Source organism: Hypanus sabinus, chromosome 3, assembly GCF_030144855.1.
Source record: "Hypanus sabinus isolate sHypSab1 chromosome 3, sHypSab1.hap1, whole genome shotgun sequence".
Taxonomy (NCBI): Eukaryota; Metazoa; Chordata; class Chondrichthyes; order Myliobatiformes; family Dasyatidae; genus Hypanus; species Hypanus sabinus.
Window position 1 is genome coordinate 29,123,213 of NC_082708.1, and position 21,161 is coordinate 29,144,373.

Below are 21,161 nucleotides of genomic sequence, written 5' to 3' on the forward strand. Positions count from 1 at the left end.
CATAGCCTTTAATCGGATGGCATGAACATCCATTTCTTGAATGTCCAGTAATTGCCCCCCACCTTCACCATTCCCCATTCCAATTTCCCCCTCTCACCTTATCTCCTTACCTGCTCATCACCTCCCTCTGGTGATCTTCCCCTTTCCTCCACAGCCTTCTGTCTTCTATCAGATTCCCCTCTTCTCCATCCCTGTATCTCTTTCATTAATTGACTTCCCAGCTCTTTAATTCACTCCTCCCCCTCTTCTGGTTTCACCTATCACCTATCCCCACTTTCATACTCTGACCTCACCTTTTTTCCTCCAGTCCACAAGGGTCTTGGCCCAAAACATCAACTGTTCATTCTTTTCCATAGATGCTGCCTGGCTTGCTGAGTTCCTCCAGCATTTTGTGTGTATTGCTATAATTGAAAGCTTTCAGCTGTTATGTTCACGATAAGATTATAATCTTAAACACAGCATAAACCCCCCAAACATTACACTGCTATGGGTACAGTTGTTAGTTATTTTCCTTACACTGTTTTGATTTGTAAATCTAATTCTGATATCTATCCATTCAGGTCATATATTAGAAGCACCACATACATAGTGCCTCCAGCATTGTCAAAGATCCCTCCCAGCCTTCCCACAATCTCTTTGACCTCCTGTCCGCAGACAAAAGATAACACAGCATAAGGACCAGAGCTGTCAAGCTGTATAACCGTTTCTTCCCCAAGGTTGATAAGACTTCTCAATACCCTGCTGCCACCCAGCACATACCTACACAGCCTGTCTGAATGTTCTCCTGCCCCACCCCAACTCCTCAACTAACAGACACACTCCCATCCTGCACTGGTCACTTTTTTATCTTTTATGCTGTCTCACATATTTATATTACTGTTTTTTTATTATAACAGTGCTAGTAATATTATATTGTCTTACATAAACATGCACCATGCACTATCAATTTTCAATCTTCAGGCCATGCCATTCAAAGAGACTTGTGCTATTATTTTGTGACTATATTGGCTGGATTATAACTATATGTGATGTGTGTGACGATATGTAGTGTGTTTTACACCTGGGCACAGAGGAACAATGCAATGTTTAGCTGTAATACATGTGTACAGTTGAATGACAATAAACTTGAACTTAACCAAGGGGGGGAAAAATAAAGGGTATTGATGCAATTAGATGAAATACATTCAAGAAGAATCTATTTAAGCAAAGAAAATTGAATAGAGTGACATCAATTAAACATGAAGATGGAATGAAACCTCTGCAGACCATAAACATAGCACAGATTAGCTGCACCAATTTATGTTCCCAGTTCTATTCATGCAGCAAATACAAGTGTAAGTACCGCACCTTCTCTCTGAAGCAGAAAACTAGTTTGATTAATGTACATACACTCACGAAGGTGATATTTCCAAAGTTTTTCCAAGATATTGTTTCCAACATGCATTTGAATTAATACAAGTTTGAATATCAACAGTTGGCTAACTGACAAAAGTGAAATAGAAAATATTCAAGTACAGAAATGTTCCACATTTTCTACAGTTATTTGTGACAAGACATGATTAAAATTAACAGATGCTTTCTATGCATTACATACAGTAATTTCATCACAAATCATTTTAATCACTTAAAACTAAATTATGTTTATTAGATATCAGATATTCTCTCTTCTAGTCTCCTTTAGCCAACATTTCCAAATTAGCTAATTTGGTTATGTAGATTGGAATGATATAGCTGTTTCTGTAATGTTTATCCTTCCAAGAATACTGCTCCACATTCCACAAGTATTCTCCTTCAAGAAATTGCAAAATGCAATTAAACTGTTTATGTAGAAATCACAAATCAATTCCTTAAAAAGTGTCTTTGTATTAAATATGTCTCTGCTTTCAAGTAATTTCCTAGATTAAATGATAACCAATTAGTTCTTAATTATGCTTTTGATGTACATGCCCTGTAGATATTGTAAAGATATTAGTGTGAGAAAGCAACCCATTTGGCACAAAATTCTTGCTTCTATCCTGCTTATAGCCAGTTTGCATGTGTCTGGTAAAGTTTCCTGTCATTGGAAGGGGCTTAGTAAAGAATCTGAATATCAAGACATGACAATAAGCAGAGCTCACTTTTATTACTGCAACCTAGTACCAGGGTGGTGTGAATGTTACTCATCACATAACAATGGTTGATCATTGTCCAGGTCCTGGTAGACAAGGGTAAAGACTAAAAAGGAACTAGAAGCAGAAATTTAAAAAAAAATGTTTGCCCCACACATCCTTACCTAATTTATACCTATCTTCCCTATGGCTGTTCTTTCAACCAAATGCATCAACCTTTAACAAAAAATACAAGCCACAGTAGGTATTCTGCTTTGATTAATTATTAATCGAATCAAGAAATCTCAATGGAACTAAAAACTTCAGAATACAGTTAGCCCTCCTTATCTGTGAATTCAATCAACCGCGAATCGGGAAAACCTGTTCTCTCTCCAGCACTCGTTATTTGAGCATGTACAAACTATTTTTTCTTGCCATTATTCCCAAACAATACAATATAACATAACACTTACATAGCATTTACATTGTATTAGGTACTTACAAGTAATCTAGAGATGATTTAAAAGTGCAGGCAGTCCCCGGGTTGTGAACAAGTTCCGTTCCTGAGTCCGTCTTTAAGTCCAATTTGAAGTCGGAACTGGTACCTCCAGTATTATTCAGCGTCAGTTAGTCAAACGTTTGTCTTTGTATATGGTATACATTTTATCTTTCTATGCATATAAAACACTTAAGAAACACATGTATTTCGAGAATTAAACCACTGCGTTGCTTAGTAACAATTGTAGCTTTCATCAGGGCAGGGCCTTTCACATGCTCCACTAAAATTGCTCCGATTGTTGACCGACTGTAGCCTAACACTCTTCTGATGACCGATGGAGTTTCATCTCTTTCTGATCGTTTTATTACTTCCACTTTATTTTCAATCGTGATTATTTTCGTGAACAGAAACACTGTGGATTCAGAGCTGCGCCGGGTCCTAGAGACCACCTCACTGGTTAGCTAAGTAAAGGACTTGAGCATCCGTGTTTTTTGGTATTCGCTGGGGGGGGGGGGGTCCCGGAACCAATCCCTTGCAGATAAGGAGGGCCGACTGTACAATAAGATAGCATTTACCTGCATTTAATGTATCATTAACAGATAAGAACTTTGTTAACAGATTCATATGGTATACCGTAGTGGTCACCAACCTTTTTAAGCCCAAGATCCCCTACCTCGGCCTTAGTGAAAGGCAAGATCGACCTACTAAATCATTTAGTCACCTGCATGTGCACCGGCCAGAAAAGACCAGAAGTAAAACCCCGCAACCCGGAAGTAGAAATAATGTATGTACACCAGGGGTCACCACCCCTTTTTGCACCGCGGACCGTTTAATATTGACAATATTCTTGCGGACCGGCCGACATGGTGGGGGGGGGGGGGCGGAGGGGAGAGGTTGGTGTTAATCAGGACCGGAATACAGCGATACTTAAAGCAGGTTTCTTATGTCCAGTCTATTCTGCAAATTAGTTTACGTGGCTCTCAGCACTTGCTTCTCTCCTGCTTGCTCACATTTTTTCTGCTGAAAAAACTCAATGCGTTTATCTTTAAGTGCAGGGTGCTTGGACTCAAGGTGCTCAAGCAGTTTTGAGTGCTTCATTGCCTCATTAGACAGACTCCAGGCCTGAACTCCAGCTTCCTGCCCACCCGCCCCAGATGCCTTTGCCAGGTGTGGATGGCTGTGGGTGGGGTGAGAGGACAGGTTCAGGGCCGGAGGTCCCCATACCAGGGTCGTGGCAGTCGCAGACTGGAGAAAGCGACCGACCGAGTGAGGAGTGCCACAGGGCGTGTGCCTGCCCCCCTTGTAGGATTTATCAGCCGACAAAAGTTTGGCCCGAGGGATGACGTTCAGTAGATCGCAGTGAGGTAGTTGCTCTGCTACTTACGAAACCCTGAGCCTGAATTAGGTCATCTGCGAATATTTCAGCACTGGGTTCCCCACGAACATTCGGTGTGCTAAACAGGTTTAGAGGCGGTGCCCATCTGTCTGCGCTCCAGGCCAGTAGCAACAGCACTTCCCGCCGGCCATGTGAGGCAGCCGGTTACCTAAGGCCAACCAGTGACCCCTCTAGGGTATCACTGCCTTTAGGCAACTGATGACCTCGTGTGCGTTCAAGTTCAACAGTGGGCATGACAGGGAATGAGAAAAGGTGCAGTGGACTCATATCGCCAAAGCATATCATTTCCTACACAAAATGCTGGTGGAACACAGCAGGCCAGGCAGCATCTACAGGGAGAAGCGCTGTCGACGTTTCCAGTCGACAGCGCTTCTCCCTATAGACGCTGCCTGGCCTGCTGTGTTCCACCAGCATTTTGTGTATGTTGTTGTTTTAATTTCCAGCATCTGCAATTTCCTCGTGTTTGCTCATATCATTTCCAGTGCAGTGGTTGGGGACCACTGAAGTACACTGAAGTACACTGTGTAGTGTAGTGGGGGCGCAGAAAGAACGGAACTAAAACCCCGCAACCTGGAAACAATCTCTCAACAGTATTTGTGTATTTATCTTTCATTTTTTCTGGGATCTACTGGGAAAGTCTCAAAGATCGACCAGTTGATCGCGATCGATGGGTTGGTGACCACTAGTATACTGTTTACTTCAAGCAACACATGCAAAATGCTGGAGGAACTCTGCAAGCCATGCAGTATCGATAGGAAAAAAGTACAGTTGATGTTTCAGGCTGAAATCGTTTGGCACAACTGGAGAAAAAAAAGCTGAGGAGTAGATTTAAAAAGTGGAGGGGAGGGGAGAGAGAACCACCAGGTAATAGGTGAAACCTGGAGGGGGAGAGATCTCAGAGGACTCCCCGTTTTCTTCATTCTGATTTGAAACCAACTCTTACAAGGCTTTTTAGTTCATCATATCAAAGTGCATTAAAAAACTCAAGGAAATCATATGGAAAAAACGATGAGGAAACATGTGAGAAAGCATTTGCTTGGGAGCAAAAGGGACAGAAAAGATGGGATAGAGGCTGGGAAAAGACATCATGGTAAGAGAAAGGATACCAAGGAATATGGCAGGAATGTTTCAGTGATTTCAGTGACACTTGGCAGTATGAAGGATCAGTGAGATCCTGGGGTCTGTGTCCATAGGACACGCAAAGCTACTGCGCAAGTTGACAGTGTTGTTAAGGCGGCGTATGGTGTGTTAGTCTTCATCAACTGTGGGATTGAATTCAAGAGCCATGGGGTAATGTTACAGCTATACAAGACCTTAGTACGACCCCACCTGGAGTACTATGTTCATTTCTGGTCATCTCATTACAGGAAGGATGTGGATACTATAGAGAGAATGCAGAGGAGATTTACAATGATGTTGCCTGGATTGGAGAGCATGCCTTATGAGAATAGGTTTCTCCTTGCAGTGACAGAGGATGAGAGGTGACCTGATAGAGGTGTATAAGATGATGAGGGGCATTGATCATGTGGATAGCCAGAGGCTTTTCGCCAGAGCTGAAATGGCTAACATGAGGGGGCATAGCTTTAAGGTGCTTGGAAGTTGGTACAAGGGGGATGTCAGAACTAAGTTTTTCTACATAGAAAGTGGTGGGTGTGTGAAATGCACTGCCAGTGAAGGTGGTAGAGGCAGATACAATAGGGTTTTTCAAGAGACTCTTAGAGACATGGAGCTTAGAAAAATAGAGGGCTATGCAGTAGGCAGATTCTAGAGTATCTTGTGTGGTTGGCACAACATTGTGGGCCAAAGGGCCTGTAATGTGCTGTAGATTTCTATGTTTCAGGGAATAGTATTGGGACTGCTTTAAATAGACAAGGTTAGTGCTATTGCAAGTAAAGGACATGCAGCTGAAGTGCTGTGCATTCTAATCACATTTTGTATTTTTAGGATTGATTGTACTTCCATGTGATTTATTTGGGCAAACCAATGTTTGTAACATATCACGTCTTAGACATGTGGGAAATGGAATGCAGCCTTTGGTTTTATCAGTCCCTTAGTTTCCTATCAGCAAGCCAATGACAATTTGTCACAGAATCAATACGACTCGAGGCAAGGATTCAAGTATAAAGTAAATGTATCAAAAGTTAACAATGTTGTACAAAGACTTAACTGGATAGAAAGTGTTCAGGAGTTTGACAGTGTTCAGAAGAAGCTTCTTTAAGATACAGTCTATAGAAACCATTGGGATCCTATTGAAACTGTTCATTTTTAAAATGTAAAGACCATAAGACAGAGGAGCAGAATTATGCCATTCAGCCCATCGAGTCTGCTCCACCATTTCATCATGGCTGATCCATTCCCCCCCTTAACCCATTCTCTTGCCCTGAATAATCAAGAACCTAACAATGTCCACCCTAATGACCTAGCTTCCACAGCCGCCCGTGGTAATGAATTCCATGGATTAACCACCCACTGGCTAAAGAAATTCCTCACCTTGTTACTAAATGCATGCTCTCTGGTCTTAGACTCCCCCACAACAGGAAATATCAATTCCACATCTACCCTATCTTGTCCTTAAATTAATATTATGCAAATACTTTGAAATATGAAGATATCAGCAAAGAGCTTAAGTAAGGGATTAGGGGAGAGAAAAGGGCTACAAATTAAGAAGGTTTAGAGAAAACTTGCATTACTTTTTTGCATTAAAATAATTGCATTAAAAAAAGGATAACTAGAGGGATAGTAGGATGACAAGGATAAAGGATAGAATTTATGCCTGGAGTCAGGAGATGTGGAAAAGGTACTAAATGAATACTTTGCATCAGTATTCACAAAGGAGAGCATGGAGGATAGTCAGAAAAGAGTGATGCTGAGCATCGAGGTGTACAAATGCTTAGGGCATTGATGGGATTAAATACCAGGGTATTGAAAGAGACTAGAGAGATTGCTGGGGCTGACACAGGAGAGCAGCCAATATTTCCACTGTTCAAGAAGGGATACAGGGACAAACCAGGAAATTGTAGGCTGCAATTCTCACATTGTTGATAGCGAAGCTATTAGAGTCGCTAAACAGAGATAATGGCAAAGATGGCATATGGCTTGGCAGCCGTCGGAGCATTGAGTGAGGAGTAAGGAAGTCATACTGCAGGACCAAAAAAGTTTGGTTGGACTGTAGTTGGAGTATTACATGCAATTCTGGCCACTCTAATACAAGAAGGATGAGGCACTCCCACCATGAATGCAGCATCATGCTTTGAGAGAAGGCAGCAAAGCCGGGAATGATGCTTAAGTCTTCAGTAACTCCAAGTGAATTTAGCAGATTTTATACCTGAATTTTACAGATAATTAAACTTACTGAAATCAGTAAATTTTAAGAAACTGAAAAATTAAAACACACAGAAACAATTAAAACATTAAACTAGCGTAAGATGATTTGTAAAACAATTTCCCTCTATGCCTTTAAATCTGTAAATTCATAATACCTTAAATCAATGGGGCCATTAAATGTGACCATGCCATAGAATCCAAGTGACAATTACCAATTTAGGGTTTTACCATAGGGCTCCACATGTAGTCCAACAACAGGGTGTATAGACAGTTGTTGCTTACTTCCATTCAAAGGCTGAGCACCAACAGATTTTTCTGGAACAAACATCCAGTCAGCATAATTCAAACCAATAAAATTTACAATTTGCAAGCATTATTGCAACATGCTGTTGTATAAATGATTTAACTATTGTATTAAAAGGACAAACTGCAGTCTGTTTAGACGAGCTGTTAGCACTGGATGTACAAACTAAAAAAGCTGGAAATGTGAAATAAAAACAAGGTGCTGGAAATACCCAGATTAAGCAGGACCTATAGACAAAGTGAATATTTCAAGTTGAGGATCCTTTGTAGAATGGAGGAAGAGAGAAAACAACCAATATCAGTTTTTGTTTATTCTTCATTTCCAACTGAATTCACTGTGACTTCTCCTCCAGGTGTGTGAACTTCGAAGAACACTGCTCTCCCAAAGATTTCTGCCAGCTTCTTTTGCCACATTTACCCTCAGCAGTTTCTGTTTACCTGCCAGAATCTGATTTGACATTGGCCAAAATGCACTTCCACATCTTTCCTTAACAAATGTCATTGAATCATACAGCATGGAAACTGGCCCTTCAATCCAACTGGTCTATGCTGACCAAGATGTCCATCATGCTAGTCCCATTTATCTGCATTTGGCCCACATCCTTGAAACCTTGCCCATCCATGTAATTGCCCAACTGTTATTTAATAGATGTTATTGCAATTGCCTCAGCCACTTCCTCTGACAGCTCATTTCATATATAGACCACCTTCTTGTGGAAAAATAAACATGCCTCCCAGTTTCTATTAAGTCTTTCCACTTGCACCTTAAACTTACGCCCTCTAGCTCTATTTTTAACCTTAGGAAAAAGTCTGAGTGCATTTACCATATCCATGCATCTCATGATTTTATAAACCTCTTAAGATTACCCCTCAAATTATTATAATTCAAGGGAAAAAGGTCCCAGACTTCTTATAACAGTCCCTTGAATCATGGCAAATCCTTTAAGTTCTTTCCACACTCTTTCCAGTTTAATAACATCTTTCCTATTTTTCTTGCTTGGACTACTATGTTTGGTTTTAGTTGCTTTGTGCAGCCTCACCATCTTGTACAATTGTAATATAACCTCCTAACTACTACATCAACAGCCTTACTGATGAAGGCCAGAGCGCCAGTAATCTACACCACCCTATCCACCAGTGACTGCTTTCAGGGAACCACATATCTGAACCTGTGTTTTACAATACTTCCAAGAACCCCACCATTTAATGTGGAAGTCCCACTTTGATTTGACTTTCTAAAATCCAACTTGTGCCTTTCAGATTCCAACAAATTCTACAATCTGCCATTCAGAACCACCCAGGATCAAGTGCGTTCATTCTCTCCAATATTTCTCATCGCAACCCAACATTTACCACTTAATACGAGGTATCAGCTGTGCAGTTACAATCTCTCTCTGCAGCAACAGCCACTCACAAATTCAAAGCTGCAATTTTCCCACAGCATATCTATATTGTGCAAAGTTGTTGAGGAGCAGTAAAACCTTTTAGCCACATAACATAAGGGAACATACTTACAACTAATTCTCAATCCCACAAGAAGCTACGATTATCCATACAGTACACAAACACAAGGTAACCACTGGCCAAGTGGAAACAGCAACTACATCAGAAAGTACAGAATTATGTATGGAACAAAACACAGTCTAAATGATAAATGCAATTAACAGCAGATAATAGAAATCTGCTGATAAGACAAAAATTGAAGATTTATATTTTTAAACAAGTTTTCATCTTAACCAGCTTACAGCTTGGATTGTGGGAACTGCTTACATTCTTCAAAATACAGAGTATTTTTAAAGTCAATATAAACATACAAAGGTAGTTAGTTCATAACAGCACTGTCAAAACTTGCTGATGGCCAAATCTAGGTCTTTGGCACAACTGCCAGTCACAATCCAAAATCCAAAGAATTTTAAAATAATTAATTCTGTAGAGTTTAGTTTCTTCCTTGAGGCATCAACTTGCTGTCCACCACATGTAAAGTCATCTCCACATACATTTCTTCCTGTTGGCCATAAAAGGCTGTTCACCAAATCACAGTGTGGATTCCATTCACTCAAAGTGAGTGGACACAATCTTCATCACAGGACAGCTTCAAGATAGATGCACCATCCACTATACATATTGTTTTTCTGACCTCACTGAAACACTTGACTTCAATTAACTGGAGGAACTAAGGGAAATACTTTCCTCATATTTAGCTCACACAGAATAGGGTCTCCACCTTGTGCTTGCTTTATGGTGACTCAGTAGATGAGGTATAGTACACAGATAACTTCTGCACATGTAATACCCTGGCTTAAGTACATACTTTATTTTATTAGTACAGTTATGCAGTTGGGCATTCTAATTTTTGCAGATTTTCTCAAAATGTAAATTTATATAAAAGAGAGTGTTCCTTTAATTACATTATACAATTGAGTACTTAATTTTTTCTGCTTAAAATGAAAATTCAGTTGAGTAGGTTAGGCTTGTTGTAATTAACCAATAAGATTCCTGGGAGAAGAACAGGAAGCCATTTTTCTAAAGAGCGCAGGATCGGAAAAGTTTTGAGGAAGGAGAAAGACGGATGAAAGAAACAGACAACAAACATAGCAGAAGAACACAGTAAAACGCTCAGAAATACATTTGGAAGGTCAGATACTGATGTCAGAAAATCCTCATGCAGACTTTAATTCACGGAGAACATGCAGATTAACTTTCAGTTAGCCAGCTAGCACATAACAATGGAGAAAGTTTGATGCCTTTTTTGTTTGGATGTTGCATGAATATTTCTTTTACTTGGACTGGTTCTTCAGTGCAGAACTGTTTCAGTACCATGAGTAAACAAAGTGATGCATAACACAGGATGTGCTCCCAACAATTGTACACGTACACACACACACACACCCTTTCTTTCTTTTATTTTGTTTGTTACATTTTAAAATATTTTGTCAATACAATTTTAAGTTTATACTGGTATGAATTAAATTATTGCTTCCAGGTGAACAGTAAATTTACATGAGACTGTTAGCTTACAGGTAATTGTCTTATTTTCCCCTAAAAGAAACATTCAAACTTTTATGTTTACCTGAATCATATCTATCTTAGACCCACTTATTTACTGGTAATGGTCTTTTCATTGTTATTCCTATATATTATAGGGTTATGTTGCTATAGTTTGTATTCACAATATAGCTAACTCATCCATTATGAGCCTATAGTGAAAGGGTTACTATAAGACATAGGAGCAGAAATAGGCCATTTCGCCCATTGTGTCTGCTCTGCCATTTCATCATGCTGATCCATTTTTCCTCGGCCTCAATCTCCTGCCTTCTCTCTAAATGCCTCGAATATTCAAGAATCTATTAACTTCTGTCTTAAATATAGAGACTTGGTGTCCACAGCTGCCCGTGGCAAAGAATTCCACAGATTCACCACTCTCTAGCTAAAGAAATTTTTCCTCAGCTCCATTCTAAAAGGACGTCCCTCTATTCTGAGGCAGTGTCAGAATCAGAATCAGGTTTATTATCACTGGCATGTGAGGTGAAATTTGTTACCTTAGCAGCTGCAGTTCAATGCAATAATCTAGTAGAGAGATAGAAAAATAAATAAAACATAATAATAAACAAATCAATTGCATATAACCATATAACAATTACAGCACGGAAACAGGCCATCTCGGCCCTTCTAATTCGTGCCGAACGCTTACTCTCACCTAGTCCCACTGACCCGCACTCAGCCCATAACCCTCCATTCCTTTCCTGTCCATATACCTATCCAATTTTACTTTAAATGACAATACCGAACCTGCCTCTACTACTTCTACTGGAAGCTCATTCCACACAGCTACCGCACTCTGAGTAAAGAAATTCCCCCTCATGTTACCCTTAAACTTTTGCCTCCTCTCAACTCAAGTCCTCTTGTTTGAATCTCCCCTATTCTCAATGGAAAAAGCTTATCCATGTCAACTCTATCCATCCCCTCATAATTTTAAATACCTCTATCAAGTCTCCCCTCAACCTTATACACTCCAAAGAATAAAGACCTAACTTGTTCAATCTTTCCCTGTAACTTAGGTGCTGAAATTCCAGTAACATTCTAGTAAATCTTCTCTGTACTCTCTCTATTTTGTTAATTCGGTGACCAGAACTGTACACAATACTCCAAATTTGGCCTTACCAATGCCTTGTACAATTTTAACATTACATCCCAACTCCTATACTCAATGCTCAGATTTATAAAGGCCAACATACCAAAAGCTTTCTTCACCACCCTATCCACATGAGATTCCACCTTCAGGGAACTATGCACCATTATTCTTCGATCACTCTGTTCTACTGCATTCCTCAATTCCCTACCATTTATCATGTATGTCCTATTTGGGTTATTCCTACCAAAATGTAGCTCCTCACACTTATCAGCATTAAACGCCATCTGCCATTGTTTAGTCCACTCTGGCCTAAATCTCTCTGCAAACTTTGAAAACCTACTTCATTATCCACAACGCCACCAACCTTAATATCAATAGTTGAGCAGTGGGCTAAGCATACACCTGAGGCAGTGTCCTCTGGTCTGAGACTCTCCCACCATAGGAAACATCCTCTCTACATCCACTCTATGAAGGTCTTTCACCATTTAATAGGTTTCAATTAGGTCACCCCTGATTCTTCTGAATTCCAATGAATACAGGCCCAGAATAATCAAACGTTCTTCGTATGACAAGCCATTCAATCACGGAATCATTTCATGAACCTCCTTTTACCCCTCTCCAGTTTCAGTACATCCTTTCGAAGACATAGAGCCCAAACCTGCTCACAATACTCCAAGTGAAGACTCACCAGTGCATTATAAAGTCTTAACATTATATCTTTGCTCTTACATTCCAGTCCACTTGAAATGAATGCTAACTCAACTTGCAAATTAACCTTCAGGGAATTCTGCACAAGGACTCCCAAGTCTCTTTTCACCTCAGCTTTTTGTATTTTCTCTCCATTTAGAAAATAGCCTTTTCATATCTTCTACCAAAGTACATGAACAAACCCTTCCATCTGTTATTTCTTCACTCATTCTCCTAATCTGTCCAATACCTTCTGTAGTGCCTCTACTTCCTCAAAACTAATTGCCTCTCCACCTATTTTCATATCTTCTGCAAACTTTGCAACAATGCCATAAATTCCATCATCCAAATCACTGACATACAATATAAAGAGAATCGGTCTGAAATGCCAACAGTAGGCATCCCAAGATGGGGGAAAGTATATCAAACACTGACTCTGCAAAATTCACCAAATTCACTGGTGAAATACAGATTAACCAATGTCACTGCCTGGTCAGATGTCAACACCTCCAGAGTTGAGGCCTTCATTAAATTCAGCTATGTCAGGCAAGCCACATCATTTGCATGCCTGACATCATACTCTCAAAACAAACAAGCTATTCAGAGATCTGTCATGGGACAAGTTTATTTGACAAAGGTAAAGATTCAAGGGAGTACTCAAAACATTTTTAAAGAAATGCAATATCATTAATTACTGGGACTCTCTTGCACAAACATTCAATCTGTTGAAACCAGAAGCTCTGTCTAAGTAGCAGATGAGCAAACCACCCCAACAAGCTACCCACCTGCTACTTTGGAAGAGTATGACCATTTACAAAATATTATTCAAAATCTACAATCTGTCTCACCCTTTCCTTCTCTTGAAGTTCAAAAGTTCAAAGTTAATTTATTATCAAAGCACATGTACGTCAGCATAAACAACTTTGAGAGTCATCTTCTTGTGGCATTCACAGAAACAATAAAATCAATGAAATACCACACCCAACAGAATGGACAAACTGTTAATGTGCAAAACACAAACTATGCAAATACAAAAAGGAAGAAAAAAATAACAATAATAAATAAATAAGTACTAAGTATTGAGAACATGAGATGAAGAGTCTTGAAAGGGAATCTATAGGTTGTGGGAACAGTACAAGTGAAATTATCCCTTCTGGTTCAAGAGTCTGATGGTTGAGGGCTAATAACTGCTCCTAAACCTGGTGGTGTGGGTCTTGAGGCTTCTGCATCTCCCTCCTGATGGCAGCAGCAATAAGACAACATGGCCTAGATAGGGAGGGCCAGTGATGACAGATGTTGCTTTCCTACAACAGTGCTCCACATAAATGTGCTCAATGGTGGGGGTGAACTTCACCTATGATGGATTAGGCCGGGGGTCGGCAACCTGCGGCTCCCGAGCCATTTGTGGCTCTTTCACCTCTGTGCTGCGGCTCCCTGTGGCTTTGGGAAATAATTGGTCAGTATTTAATTAAAATGTATTTTATGTTAGTTTGTTAGCTTTTGAAATGTAATTCTAAATTTGAAGATTATGGTGATCTTGTACAATCTAAGTGTGGCGACACATTTCCTGGCACATCCGAAACGGCTCACAATTAGCCAGCATTCAGGCTAAGGGAGATAGCCTACGGGGGTTTGTGAGTACGCGTCTTTTGCAGCATCTGCGTCCATGGGGGCTGGGTTGAGGGAGGCTTAAAAGCAAGGCTGTTTAGTTCGAATAAAGTTATTCGACTGCAGTTTACTGACTGCGTGAGCACACCGCTACAACGTGTTTTTATCGCTATTAATATACGTCACCACTGCCAATACCTGACACCCGCCAGTGCGCGCTTTCTTTAATTTTTCGATCCAAGGTAAGCCAACTATGGAGAATTCTAAAAAAAGAAAAGTGACTGAAGAAAACAGAACGTTTAATGATACATGGACAGATTCATTTGCTTTCACTGTTGACGAGACTGGTTTACCGGTATGCTTAATATGCAATGAGAAACTAGCAAACAACAAAAAGTCAAATGTCGCAAGGCATTTCCAGAATAAACACGCAGCCTTTGCTCAAAAATATCCGGATGGAGATGAGAGAAAAAAAGCCGTTTCGGAACTGATGCGGAAGGTTGATCTGAGCAAAAATCATTTCCAGAAATGGATGAAGTCTGGAAAATCAACAACATACGCCAGTTATATTGCCGCTCAGGAAATAGTCAGGCACGGGAAGCAGTTTACAGATGGTGAATATATAAAAGAATCTTTCATTAAGATTTCAGAACATCTATTCACGGACTTTAAAAACAAGAGTGAAATTGTGCAGAAAATCAGGGATATGCCCCTCTCTGCAAAGACGGTCAAAGACAGAACCATAAAAATGGCAGAAGACATCACAAGACAGCAAATTAAAGACATCAATTCAGCTGTGGCCTACTCGATTGCCTGTGACGAGTCTAAAGACAAAGGTGATATTGAACAAATAGCGTTGTTCTGCCGGTATGTAAACTCTGCCGGGCCACAGGAAGAACTGATTGAGTTGATACCTCTAAAAGACCAAACACGGGGGGGGGGGAGGACATCTGTGAGGCTGTCTTGAATTGTTTAAGAGCCAAAGGAATAAAGACCACCCATCTGGTGTCAGTAGCTACTGATGGGGCACCGAATATGACGGGAACGCACAAGGGATTTGTGGCTTTACTGCAGAAGTCGCTGGACAGAAAGCTGCTGACTTTTCACTGCATCTTGCACCAAGAGGCACTGTGCGCTCAAACATTTCCTCCGGAATGCACAGAAGTAATGGATGTTGTCATTCAGATTGTCAATAAAATAATGGCAAAAAGTTTAAATCACCGTCAATTCCGTTTGTTACTGGACGAGCTGGAAAGCGCATATTCTGATCTCCTGCTGCACAACAAAGTCCGGTGGCTGTCCAAAGGGGAGGTGCTGAAACGCTTTGTCGCGTGTCTGGAAGAAGTGAAAACTTTCCTGGGCAGCAAAGGGCTCAACTTTCCTGAGCTGGAACAGCCAGAGTGGCTGGAAAAGCTACACTTCATGGTAGACATGACAGCGCACCTGAACACGCTGAACACAGCTCTTCAACGGGGTAAGGACGTACAGCCCTGCACATGTTGGAGGACGTTTTGGCATTCGAGCGCAAGTTGACGTTGCTTGCCAGAGATTTACAGAAAGGCACATTGTCTCACTTCCCCAATTTGAGAGAGTTCAAACAATGTCACGACATGATAAATTCGGAGTATTTACATTCTGCAATCATCGCAATGCAAACATCGTTTGGGAAACGCTTCTGTGAGTTCAGAGAGGAAAAAAACACATGATCCTTCCCGGTCACTCCCCTAAGCATCGATCCATCCCTACTAAATACGACTGCATTGTCAGGTGTGAGTCAACCTGAACAAGTATGATAAATATTTTAATTGCCTATTATTTTACGTATATTCATATGTTTTCATTGTTCAGTGAAATAGTCCTTTTATTTTTCAGGTTGACAGCTGGCTGACGTTATTTTTGGTTTGCTGCTGGCGGCAAATTTAAGTTTGGCGTTTTTCATAAATACAAGAAGGACTCAAATAGACGTTGAGTATTTTACTTAAAAGTAACCTTCAACCCAACGTCTTTTTTTCGGAGTTCAAAATGTTTTTGTTGCATGCAGAAATGTAATTTCATTTTCTCTGCACAGGAGTTCATCAATTTCATAAATGCAACACATTATAGTTTGTTTATACATAGCATAAAGGCAAAACAAAACGTTGTATGCAGTGTTATTTCATTTTAAATGTCAAGCGGGTTTTGCGGCTCCCAGTGTTTTCTTTTCTGTGGGAAACGGGTCCAAGTGGCTCTTTCAGTGGTAAACGTTGCTGACCCCTGGATTAGGCTGTATCCATTACTTTTCTATTTAAGGGTGTTGGTGATTTCATACCAGGCTGTGATGCAAACAGTCAATATATTCTTACCATACATCTTTACACCAGCCACCTTCTTCTCCATTCTCAGTCCTGATGCAGGATCTTGAGCAAAAACATAATTCTTTCCACAAGTGCTACTCGACTCACCCAGTCCTTCCAACAGCTTGTTTTTTTTTCTCTCTGTAAAAGTCTTACAGTCATGAATGTAACTATTTTCTGGTTGAGTGAAGGACAACAAAGCCAATAGCTGTTTATGTCAGCGGGTCACTTTAATTATATTAATGCATACGCAAGGTTAACGCAAGAAGATGCCTTCGAAGCACTGTTGCTCTTCCGTCATCTTTCCCATTTTACAATCAACCCTTTGTTTTACAATCAGGCCATCAATGATCAAGCCAAACTAAAAATTAATGAACAGCAAACCAGTTTTTGAAATAATCCAGCATAAAATATAAAAGCTCAATGGTGCCTCCAACAGACTATATATCAACATAAGATGATTTTGGCAGCTCCGGCTCAGTGGGTAGCAGGCCATTCTTTAAGGCAGAAGTGAGTTGAAATTCCACTTCAGACACTACAACCAAAATTATAGATAGACACACTAGAGCAATACTGAAAAAATGCTGCACTATAGGTTTTCCTTTGTTGAGAGGTAATCAGAGTGCACTTTGCTCTCTCAAGTGAACGCAAAAGATCATCCTATTTCCTATTTAGTGGAAGAGTAGAAGGTTTATTGCTAGAGTTCAGGCTAATAAAGCACATTGGATGCCTTTTTAAAAAATCTGCATAAATTACAAAATACCAGAAAATTTTCAGTTCAGGTAGTATTTGTAAAAAGAGAAAAAGTTCATATTTCTAGTTCAGGATCCTGCACCAAAACCGAGAATAAAGAAACAAGTTTTGGTAGCAGAGATGGGGAGGTCAATGGGTTGAACAATGTGGCAATTAAGGCCCAGTTAAGCTTCTTTGTTGTAATGCATTGCTGATGTTCTATGGTCTGTGTAATATTCTATCGCAAGTCCTACAGTGACATCCCAAACAAAGCAGACAATCCAAAAAAAATGAAAAAAGAATGATAAGCAAAAATTGCCAGTCCCCTTAAACAAAAGTGCAAGTTTCTAAAATCAGAGTATACAGTTCTGAGGACAGGAGGAAATATTATCAAGTCAGCTGTGAGAGTATCTGTGGGCTTATACTGGATGCTGTAAGCTAGTATATCCACTAGCCGATAATATCTGGTATAATCCCACAGACTCATACAAGGAGTATGAGTCTTTGAAGGGAAAAGTCACTGTTAGACCTCACAAAGGCAAGAGCAAAGTGGAAAAATTTCCCTAACATTTTGTCTGGAACACCAAAACCCTGCTGTTTGTTGCAATCATGCAAAACTTGAAAATTTCAGTTTTGCAACCAATTTCTACCCTGCTCTTAACTGCTGAACATATTCCAGTAAGCCCAAAAAAACATTATACAGGCTATGTAATATCAGCAATACATTATACAGACATTAAGCTTAAAATGATCTAACTATCCTTCATTATATTATTTCACCTTACAGAAATTCTCTTTGTTGTACCCATGAACATGTCTTCTGAAGATGAACTTGTTTCGCTCTGTATTCATAAAAGATCCCACAGGGTCTGAGACATTCATGTTTCTTTTCTCAGATACTGCCTAACCATCTGAGATTTTTCTTTTCAATATAACCATATAACAATTACAGCATGGAAACAGGCCATCTCGGCCCTTCTAGTCCGTGCCAAATGTTTACTCTCACCTAGTCCCACCTCCCTGCACTCAGCCCACAACCCTCCATTCCTTTCCTGTTCATATACCTATCCAATTTTACTTTAAATGACAACATCGAACTTGCCTCTACCACTTCTACTGGAAGCTCGTTCCACACAGCTACCACTCTCTGAGTAAAGAAGTTTCCCCTTGTGTTACCCTTAAACTTTTGCCCCCTAATTCTCAACTCATGTCCTCTTGTTTGAATCTCCCCTGTTCTCAATGGAAAAAGCCTATCCACATCAACTCTATCTATCCCCCTCATAATTTTAAGTGCCTCTGTTAAGTCCCCCCCTCAACCTTCTACGCTCCAAAGAATAAAGACCTAACTTGTTCAATCTTTCCCTGTAACTTAGGTGCTGAAATCCAGGTAATATTCCAGTAAATCTCCTCTGTACCTTCTCTATTTTGTTGACATCTTTCTTATAATTCAGTGACCAGAACTGTACACAATACTCCAAATTTGGCCTCACCGTGCCCTCTCGTACATTGTACAATTTTAACATTACATCCCAACTCCTATACTCAATGCTCAGATTTATAAAGGCCAACATACCAAAAGCTTTCTTCACCACCCTATCCACATGAGATTCCACCTTCAGGGAACTATGCACCATTATTCCTAGTTCACTCTGTTCCACTGCATTCCTCAATGCCCTACCATTTACCATGTATGTCTTATTTTGATTAATCCTACCAAAATGTAGCACCTCACACTTATCAGCATTAAACTCCATCTGCCATCTTTCAGCCTACTCTTCTAACTGGCCTAAATCTCTCTGCAAAGAACAATATATTTCTCAGTTAGCATTTCTGAAAGGTTATCTAATCATGAGGTATGCTTACCTTCATAGAAACATTTAATACTTTATAATGCAATTGGAGCCAGCTTCAAAGATACCATGCCTATAAATTACTTTAAGATGCATTGAAATGAAAGTCTTTTACCCATTGGAGAAACAACAGAATACAGACACTTGAATCTGGAGCAAAACACAAACTGCCAGAGGAACTCAGGGAATCAAGCAGCATCTGTGGCAACTAAGGGATGATTGACATTTTGTGATAAAATCCTGCATCAGTCCCTTTGCCTTCACAGATGCTACTTGACCATGGCGAATTCCTCCAGCAGTTTGTTTCCTTTTTAAGTTCAGCCTTCCTTCACATTATAGTGACTATACTTTCAACTGTGTGTAAAGCAGCTCATCCAGAAGAATCACATATTGACTCTGCCAAGTAGCTGTGCAACAGATTGGAATTTCATTTCACTTCCTACACCAGATGTGCAGGAACATTCAATAAACAATGCATAATTCTTCCCAGTTAAATCTTATCCTGGGAATAGAAACAAGGAAAAGCTATATACAAATTGTTTACCAAATATCATGCCAATACAAGAGGTAAAATGTGAGCCAGTATGGGACAAGTTTGAACCAGAGGTTTGCATATGTCCTGCATGATGTGTAAAAAGAGCCAAGAATGGTAGATTCTAGACAGATTACATCATCCTTTGATTCTCTCCATTCCCGGATAGTTAAAAAGGACACCCACTTGTGTTGATGTTTTTCCTCAGAGGCCTGGAAATCCAGTTCAACCAAGTCTGGTGGAATCATTATCAATCAAGGTGGACACCTCAGAGAGGTTTTAAATGGCTCCAAAACCTGGAAATTGCTGGGTCAGTAGTTGTCATAAGGGAAGAAGTTGAACCAGATAAATTTTTTTTGCTCAATTTCAACTGGCATGCTTTACGAAGTTCAGCTCATTTAATAGTCTGCTTCCCATATTTTAACTTCACTGTTCAAATCCATGTCTGCACATAGACACTCAGTCACCATTTTTTTCTCTCATGGACTTAGGGTAACTCCTGGTCTAGCAACAATTTGCTTCAAAAATCTTAACCTATTTCCAAATATTACCCACATTTCCAAATCCTTCCAAGGCCTTGCCAGCCACCAATACTGTAACATTTTAAGCATGGAATTTTCAAAAGTAAATTTTAATTAACCATTAATGACCATTCTTCAGCTGCTAAGGCTTGAAACTAAGGAACTTATTTCCTAAATTGTTCATCAACTTCTTCTTAAGAGATCCCTTTAAGACTACCTCCCATCTATGAGGCCTGGTATCAAATGTGTGTGACCACACTCCTGTGAAATAGGTTGGTCATCTATTACATGTGTTATAGAAAAGCAAATTGTTGCATATTAGAAAGTGATTTTATAAACAGAGAAACAAATGTCTGTTGGTGCAAAACAGAAAGCATTAAGGAATTAGCACCAATATACACAATTATAAAATTGCCTTTAACTGGCTTCATAAAAAGCAACACTGCTGCTTTCACTTTTGCTCCAGCATTTAGCCCTTCAGATGACCACAAGCTTTGTGATTAATTAGGAATCTGGGTGCACCTAAATGCATTTTATATTTGTAAATACAACAAATAACAATTGTAAAGTAATCTGAATATAAAGTCACATATTTTCAAACTTTATTTGTACTTGTTAAGACAAAAATCAGATCCTTTGGGTATCTGAGTATTTATTATACTGAAAGTGCACAATTTTCAGATACTAAGGTCTGTAACAGGAATGGAAATATTGGACTTCAGTAATATCAAATTATAAGCAATCATTAGCCAAAGCACTGAAGACTTCTATTTGTAACAAGTTTCATGGTCTCAGGCCAAAGTGTAATGGCATGGTTAAAGTTGCATTCAATCACATTCTCAGCAGAGAACAAGAGGAAGTCCAGCAATCTTCCCATGCAAGTCAAGATCCTGGAGAATATTAATGTTGTTAAAATAACAGTTGGAATATATAACAAACCCCAGATACAGCACAAGGTTGTGCCATATTTGATAAATTTATACATAATTTTATAAGATTCAAGTTTTGCTTCATTAAGAAAATTTACTCATTAAGTCCATTTACTATAACTTAAAACAGTATTACCACTCTTCATCTGAGGCTAGCCTCAAGTTTCTACAGGACACATCGTTTCATACCGGATGTTAATTTTGCCTTTTTCTCCCCCACACAAATTA

General features: G+C 39.7%; 1 protein-coding gene across 3 annotated transcripts in view; it reads right to left on the reverse strand.

Moving 5' to 3' along the window:
* Nucleotides 1-21,161, reverse strand: part of LOC132391140 (F-BAR and double SH3 domains protein 2-like) — a 245,080-nt gene that overhangs the window by 165,668 nt on the left and 58,251 nt on the right. The window lies entirely within an intron of this gene.